The 8,511-nt window shown below is 42.1% G+C and overlaps 1 long non-coding RNA gene across 1 annotated transcript; it reads right to left on the bottom strand.

Moving 5' to 3' along the window:
- Positions 1 to 2,644: 2,644 nt before the first annotated feature.
- LOC108513280 (uncharacterized) lies at positions 2,645 to 8,302 on the bottom strand. Its single transcript, XR_001880845.1, has 4 exons — positions 8,251 to 8,302; positions 6,604 to 6,727; positions 6,201 to 6,268; positions 2,645 to 4,111 (listed from the first exon to the last, which is right to left on the bottom strand). It is a non-coding gene; the product is annotated as an uncharacterized LOC108513280 (long non-coding RNA).
- Positions 8,303 to 8,511: the final 209 nt, after the last annotated feature.

The raw sequence follows: 8,511 nt of genomic DNA, 5'->3' as shown, positions 1-8,511 counted from the left end.
GATTGTGTTCTTTTTTTTTTTTTTTTTTTTTTTGAGAAAGGGTCTCACTCTGTCGCCCAGGCTGGAGTGCAGTGGAGCAATCTCGGCTCACTGTGACCTCCACCTCCCTGGTTCAAGCTATTCCCCTGCCTCAGCCTTCTGAGTAAGTGGGATTACAGGTATGTGGCACGATGGCCAGCTATTTTTTTTCTTTTTTTGAATTTTTAGTAGACACTGGGTTTCACCATGTTGGCCAGATTGGTCTTGAACTCCTGACCTCAAGTGATCTGCCCGCCTCAGCCTCCCAAAGTGCTGAGATTACAGGTGTGAGCCATCTCATCCAACCAGACTGTAGTTACCTTACATTGCCATGAAGTTATTGGGAGAATAGGAATCTGCACATAGAGCAAAAAAAAAAAAAAAAAAAAAAAAAAAAAAAAAAAAAAATTCCAATAAATTATGAGAAGGCTGATGGGTGAAGGGTGAGGAGTGTAGTTGCATCTTGATTACTTAGGCTAATAGTTCTTGGAATATGTACCAAGGGAAGTTATGAGTTTTCTCCCCATTGGATATAAATATTTAAATCATTGACAAGTGTCTTCAGTGGAGACTGACACAGTGAAATGTTTCTCTGTCTTTAATGTGCATTCAGTAGGTCTGATGCAGAGTAGGCATTTTTCTTTTCTGGAGATGGGGGTCTCACTGTGTTGCCCAGCCTGGTGTTGAACTCCTGGGCTCAAGTGACCCTCTCACCTCAGCCTCCTGAGGAGTTGGGACTACATGTAGCCACCATGTCTGGCTAATTTTTAAATTCTTTGTAGAGATGGGGTTTCTCTATGTTGCCCAGGTTGGTCTCAAACTCCTGGGCTCAAGAGATCCTCCTGGGGTGCAGTGTACACTATTCGGGTGATGGGTGTACCAAAATCTCAAAAATCACCACCAAGGAACTTATCCATATAACCAAACACCACCTATTTCCCCAAAACTATTGAAATAATAATAATAATAAAGAAATCTGCTGGACGCGGTGGGTCATGCCTGTAATCTTTGGGAGGCTGAGGTGGGCAGATCACCTGAGGTCAGGAGTTCGAGACCAACATGGGGAAACCCCGTCTATAATAAAAGTACAAAAATTAGCTGGGCATGGTGGCGGGCGCTTGTAATCCCAGCTACTCAGGAGGCTGAAGCATGAGAATCACTTGAATCCAGGAGGTGGAAGTTGCAGTGAGCTGATATCCCATCACTGCACTCTGGCCTGGGCGACAAGAGTGAGACTCCATCTCGAAAGAAAAGAAAAGAAAAGAAAAGAAATCCTCCTGCCTTAACCTCCAAAAGTGCTGAGATTATAGTTGTAGCCACTGTGCCTAGCTGAGACTCTGCATTTTTTTTTTTTTTTTTTTTTTTTTTTTTTTTTTGGACGGAGTCTCACTCTGTCCCCAGGCTGGAATGCAGTGCGCTGGATCCCAGCTCACTGCAAACTACGCCCCCCGGGCTCACGCCATTCTCCTGCCTCAGCCTCCCCAGTAGCTGGGACTACAGGCGCCCGCCACCTCGCCCGGCTAGTTTTTTGTATTTTTTAGTAGAGACGGGGTTTCACCGTGTTAGCCAGGATGGTCTCGATCTCCTGACCTCGTGATCCGCCCGTCTCGGCCTCCCAAAGTGCTGGGATTACAGGCTTGAGCCACCGCGCCCGGCCAGAGAGACTCTGCATTTTTAACAAGCTCCCAGCTGATGCTATGGGTCCATAGATTGCATATTGAGTAGCAAGGGCTACAAGATCCCCTGAGGTCTATTCCCACCCTCTCAATTACCAGCCAAGTCAGAGCCTCTTCCTTTTTTTGCCATTTGTTCTGTTTTACCTGCTCTCTGTCTACAGCTATTTTATTTTGCAGAATCAACCACGTCATATGGTAGAAAACCTTTCTCAGGCATGTGGATTTGCATGGCCTTGGAAACATTCAGTAATGGGAAAGTGTTGAACAACAAGTAAAAAATACTAGAGGGGGATGGTACTGTGTGGGTGGAGAAGGAGAGAGAGTGGTGTGTGTGTGCGCGCTGCAAGGGTGGGGTAGGGAGGAAAAGGATATAATAGGTCTCACTGGAATGTGGAAATGTGTGTATGTAAAGAGACCTGTTAACTCATGTCTAAAATAGCATAACACCCCAGCATGGTTGGGCAAGTACAGTAGCAAAATGGAAAAAAAAAAAATCTAGGGAATGTCAAAGAATATTTTGGAGTAATATAAGCCCACTTCATGGTTTCTTTTCTCTTCTTTGCTGTTGGTGGTTGGATGTAGTTTTCTGCTGTTCAGAGTTTGCTCCGTTCCCTATCCTGTTTTGCAAGGATGAGGTGGAAGGCATTTCAAAGGGAGAAATTTCTACTGTTTGTGGCCAAACAATATTCAGGATGTCATTATTCCAGTTTCACTTAAGTCATCTATCCGAAGTGTTATTATATAATTTCTCTGCACAAATCTGATGTAACACCCTGACCTTCCTGACTTTGCTCTTTCTCTTTTTTAACCTTGTCTTTGTGCAGATTACACATTAATGGTGAAGAATTTTTTTTCCTATTAAAAATAAAACTGCTTGAAATTTCACTTGTCAACTTTTCTCTTTATTTTAATCACCCTCTCCCCATTTCAATTCTTTGGAGTCAGGAATTCCATATGTATTTTATATTGTTACTGTTAGTTTTCTCTTATTTATTAAATTGTTTTCCACAATTATGCATCCTTTTATCAGGCTTTAGAGTACAAAGACATTTCAAAATAATGCAAATAACAAAATTTTAACCGATCAAATGGCAGTAAAAACACTTCGAAGAGTTTCCCTTGGAGAAATTTTTTGAGAACATAATCTTTCACCACAAAACTCAGCAAGTGTATGTTAGGCCTGCTTTAACATCATTTTCTGTGATATCTTTTCTTCATTATGGTAAGAAAAATAACATATAGTAACTAAAACAAGGAAGACTGTTAGATGTATTGCAATTGTGATAAAACTCCAATGTTCAAATGCAGATTTCGTTTCATTTCTCTGTTTCTCTGTAGGGTTTACATTTCCCGTCTGCCTGTGCTGTTCTGTGGCTTAAGCATCTCTGGAAAGTTTGTATTTGTTCAGAAGAAAGTGGCTTTTATGGAGATGTCACTGGGAAATGTTACTTTTGATTGCTTGGACTACTTAGGATTTTATGTGTGTAAAGTGCCATATAATCCCATCAGTGGTTATTCCTCATAAACAATTTCATGACTTAGTTTATTATCGCTACATCCATTTTATAGATGGTAATACCGAGGAATGGGTTACCGGAGAGTTGAAATTAGCACCTACAATCAGAAGAGTGTCCCGGACAGCTGTTAGTTTAAACTATAGACTGCAAAAGTGTTTCTTTGTGCCAAATATCTGATAAAAAGTGAAATCTCTGGGGTCTCAGCATCTCTGGGGTTGTGTCTGGGTATGTAAAGGAAAAATGAGATCTGAGTCAGTTACATAATGTCACTGAGAGAAAAAAAATCTCCTGAAGCGGGAAAAACGTGGGTCCCATTGGTTCAATGGTCCTCCCTGGCAAACAAAATCTGCCGGATCATTGCTCAACTTGAATTTGTTTTCGTAAACATGGCTATCTGTTACAGTGCCATAAACAGCTGCCTTCCACATTCTTTTAATTTTACTTTAAATTCTGAAAATGTGTCAATCAAATTTTAATGGTCACCTTAAGATTATACTGCTGTGACCTCAGAGAACCAGACAGTTCTGTAGAAAGAACTGGGTAGAGGTATCTTGACAATCCTGCTCCATTTGTCTACAGCCATTAGTATTGGCTTTAGAAAGTATATTCTAAAGTGAATGAGCTGGTAGGATCAGTGTGCATTGTTGTTCTCAGGGGAGTTTTTCATAGCCCTTCATCAAATGGTGCAGTACCAGAGGTTCTCAATGACAGCCGGACTCTTAACTTCAATAAGGACATAAGCAGCATGGGGCAGAGGACATAGAGAGGCAAAGGAGAGTTATGTCTTACTGCAGTGCTCTTGCTGCTCCCTAATAGGATGTAGGATCCTCAGTTCTTCCTCCCTGTCAACTTCTGGATTTTGGTCGTGTAAGACCCATTTCGGACTTCTGACCACCAGAACTGTAAGATAATGAAGTCACCAAGTGTGTAGGAACTTGTAACAGCAGTAATAGGAAACTAACCCAGCCATGTTTTGCCTTCATGGGCTCTTTCCCCCAGTGAAAAAGTAAAAAATTGTATTTTATGATCATGTTGGTATAAAGATGAATATGGTATATATTAAAAAAGCTTTCTAGGCTGGGCGTGGTGGCTCACGCCTGTAATCTCAGCACTTTAGGAGGCCAAGGCAGGTGGATCACAAGGTCAGGAGTTCAAGATCAGCCTGGCCAAGACGGTGAAACCCCATCTCTACTAAAAATACAAAAAAATTAGCTGGATGTGGTGGCTAGTGCCTGTAATCCCAGCTACTAGGGAGGTTGAGGCAGAGAACTGTTTGAACCTGGAAGGTGGAGCTTACAGCGAGCCGAGATGGCGCCAGTGTACTCCAGCCTGGGTGACAGAGCAACACTCCGTCTAGAAACAAACAAACAAATAAATAAAAAATCTTTCTTTGACCTAAAAGTTCCTTTTTTTCTTCAGATTTTAAAAGTAATTAAAACATTTTCATGGGCACCTAAAAGTATCATGGCCTCTGAGCACGATGTCAGGTGAGCCTCACGGATAGGTCTGCTCTGGGTAGGAGTCGCTCTGTCCAAATCTCCCCCACCGTTCACCGCTCTGGATCTAGCATAGCCAGGTGCATGCCAACTGAGGGATTTCAGAGATACTGGCCTCTCATTCTGTTGTGTAGTTTCCTGATTTTTGAATGGGAGGGCACTACATATGGGTGGAGATATATATTTTGAGAAGGAAGAAGTTATTCAGAGTGTGCTTTAGTCGCATGACATCAGGATTGCCCCCTTACTACACACACAGTAAACAGACAATACATTCTAATTGAGTGAAGAATTGTTACAAGATTTTTGTCTTTTAGTTCTGTTTCTTGGAAGATTTTGGAGTCAATATACTTTTGTTTACCTTTGTTTACCTATCTTCAAGTAAAAGATAGAATAGATTTTTTATTTGTTTATTTGTTTGTTTGAAAAGGAGCCTCACTCTGTTACCCAGGATGGAGTGCAGTGGCCTGATCTTGGCTCACTGCAATCTCTGCCTCCCAGGTTCTGCGACCTTGGCTCACTGCAACCTCCGTCTTTCAGGTTCAAGCAATTCTCCTGCCTCAGCCTCCCAAGTAGGAGTAGCAGGCATGTGCCACCATGACTAGCTATTTAATTTTTATTTTTTTGTAGAGATGGGATCTCCCTGTGTTGTCCAGGCTGGTCTCAAACTCCTGGGTTCAAGCAATCCTCCCATCTCAACCTCCAAAAGTGCTGGGATTACAGGTGTGAGCCACTGCACCCAGCCCTTAGAATAAATTTTACTGGTTAAAATTTGGAGAGAGGCCGGGCGCAGTGGCTCATGCCTGTAATCTCAGCACTTTTGGGAGGCCGAGGCGGGTGGCTCATGAGGTCAGGAGATCGAGACCATCCTGGCTAACACGGTGAAATCCCATCTCTACTGAAAATATAAAAAATTAGCCAGGCGTGGTGGTGGGCGCCTATAGTCCCAGCTACTTGGGAGGCTGAGGCAGGAGAATGGCATGAACCCAGGAGGCGGAGCTTGCAGTGAGCCGAGATCTTGCCACTGCACTCCAGCCTGGGTGACACAGCAAGACTCCGCCTTAAAAAAAAAAATTTGGAGACAGATGTGATAACAATGTCAATAATCCTTATGTTCAAATAGCATCCATAGTTGACAAAACACTTTCATGTGCATTATCTCTTTTGATAATCTGTAAAGTCACATACGATATTAGGAGGAAAAATGCTTCATATTTATATAAAAATATTAATAGTAATGGTGGTTTTAATTTTAGATAAATCATTTGTCATTTATAATTCTATGAAGAAAAATGCTATGAAAGACCATTATATATCTGACTTTTGTCACTCTATAATTTGGCCTGTGCTCTCATATGTAAGCAAAAATGCAAAACAACATTTGTACTCCTTAGTCATATATATGCTTTCCACACTTTCCTTCTGTGAAAAATGCTACATTTCAAGCTCATGACTACAAGCGTTAATGCTGTGAATTGGAAATTACAACATACCCCATTGCATACTCCATTAACTGTTTCCACTTCTCCGACAATTAGATGCCAGAAAGGTTTGATTTTAGCTAAAAGCAAAGCTAGATTGAGGGAAATTCAGAGACGTGATGAAGGAACCGGTGACCAGAGTGCCTTGCTGCTTATGGAGCCCACAAGAATAAAAATAGCCGCTTTTCGGAATTACGATCCTAATTCAGGATTTGTGGCATTTACTCTAATTTGGTGCTGTTCTGGAAAAGGCTATGTCGAAAAGGATTTGTTTCTAGAGATTTTCAGGAAAGTAGCCAATTCAAACTGCTCAACTCTGTGAGATCATTCCTGGCTGGTGGCAAGAACTTTCTGTCATGTGGGTCTTGCTTGAGAGTGAAGAGTACCCGCATATCCACTGCTTCCGAATTCATACCTGTTGGGGCTTGTATGCACACGCACACACCAGCATCTGGGTCTTCATACCCGCTCTTCACACTGATCGTGTGAACGGATTCACAAGACTTCAAGTGTCCTAGTTAGACTAATTTAGTCCAGCTCTGAAAGAATAGATAGGTAAGATAGGCTGTCACATTCCATCAAGTTAATTTCTAATTTCACAATTGAGGTTTTAATAGGACATCTGGCCTATTAAGGTCTTTTACTCTGTTCAAGAGCAACCAAACATCGCTGCTAATTCTATCATTAAGAAGAGCAAGCTGCTGTTCAGCGACCCTCCCCTTGGCTGCCCTTCCCTCTTGCAGCCTTCCCAGCCTGCCTATATGGTTAGGTGCCTTTTAAAAAGTTGCACTCATTCTAGTTACACCCTGCCACACCTCCAAGCCTGAGGATGCTTTCGTCTTGAGTTCCCAGCAGTCTTAAAGCTTAGCCAACAGCAGACGGAGGTATCACGCTGAGTCCTGTGGAGAGAAAGCCTTGTACTGTGCAAGTGACCCATTTGGCACCAGAGAGGGGGAGGGGAAGAGTAATCCTGATGGGCTCCAGGGACTCCTCATCCATCTACTTCCCCTGGGATCCTCTCCTGCAGGGCTCTTGCAAACACAGTTGCCCTGCTATGGTGGAGGATCATCAACAGAAACCCACGAAACAAGGCCATGCCCTGTGGCACTCTGAGTCAGTACCGTAGCGTGATTTACCAGCTCTCTGAAAAAAGAAATCTGCTAGGACCTGGGCTGGGACCATAAGATGTAAAGGTGTCAAGTTGAAAAACCTAGGGTGGGCCCAAACCTCCACCTCCCCAACCCCCCTTCCCACTCCTGGGAAAATCATTCCCGTGTAAACATTTCTTTTTGCATTTAGTATATCTGTGCAAGAAAAACTACTTTATTACTCAACATAAATAACATTCACTTTGAACCTTAATTCTGAAAACCACAGAATTTTTAAAATGCTGTAAATAGCTGACATGGGTGTTCTTCTCTTGCTTTCAAAGGAATTGTTTTTGTAATTACCGAGCAGGGTGAAACTGAATTTTCCCTGCAGTAAACAGGAGAGTGTGTAATGAGATATCTCAACTAAAAACATGAATCGTATTCAGACTAATTAATAATAGAAAAATTTCAGGACATTCTTAATACTTAAAAAAAAACCACTTTTATGTTTTGAAGTTGTTAGGTCTCCATTCTAGTTCTGAGTACAAATAAATGCCTGAAACATGGTCTAAGCCAAATTCCAAAATGTAGCAAAAACAGTGCCTGCATATTTGGCAGGAATTTAAACCAGTTCAGGTCAGTGTCTGTTTCTGTCCAAAGAAGAGTTTCTGCATTTACACTGAGCTAGGAAAATAACACAAGAAAACATGGGGAACAACACGGAATATTGTAAGCTCTAGTGCCCGGCTGGCCAAAGAATAATGTTTGGGGCAACTCAAATGTTTGGCAAATTACCGCCCAGGCTGCAGTTTGGGTTTGCATAGCGTTTTGGAGGACGGTGAGCAAGAGAGAAAGTACCGATTGCATTGTTGTGAGGAAACTGCCTTCCCCCTTCTAAGGCTCTCACCTTGCAAATCACCCCCTCTTAGCAAAAGCACATCTTACTTCTTAACTCTTCCCCTGCTACTAACCTTTTCAATCATCCCCCTTCATCACTGCGGAACGGCCTTTGGAACAAAGCAGCATTTTAAAGCCTTTCCCACTAAAAGTTTGCCCCTCCCCTCTTTTAAAGAGGCAGTGTGGGGGTAATTTTCTTTCTTCCTTTCTTTTTTTTTTTTTGTTTTTTAAATTTGTTTCTCTGCAGTCTACTCTTGTGAGGCTGTCATTGTTTGGGGGTTGATGGATATTTCTTCAGAGATACCATCATAGCGCTTGTTATTGTAACACTTATT

This window comes from Rhinopithecus bieti, unplaced genomic scaffold, assembly GCF_001698545.2.
Source record: "Rhinopithecus bieti isolate Rb0 unplaced genomic scaffold, ASM169854v2 scaffold_31173, whole genome shotgun sequence".
Lineage (NCBI taxonomy): Eukaryota > Metazoa > Chordata > Mammalia > Primates > Cercopithecidae > Rhinopithecus > Rhinopithecus bieti.
Note: the sequence above shows the minus strand (reverse complement) of the source record. Positions and strands in the feature narration are given on the sequence as shown.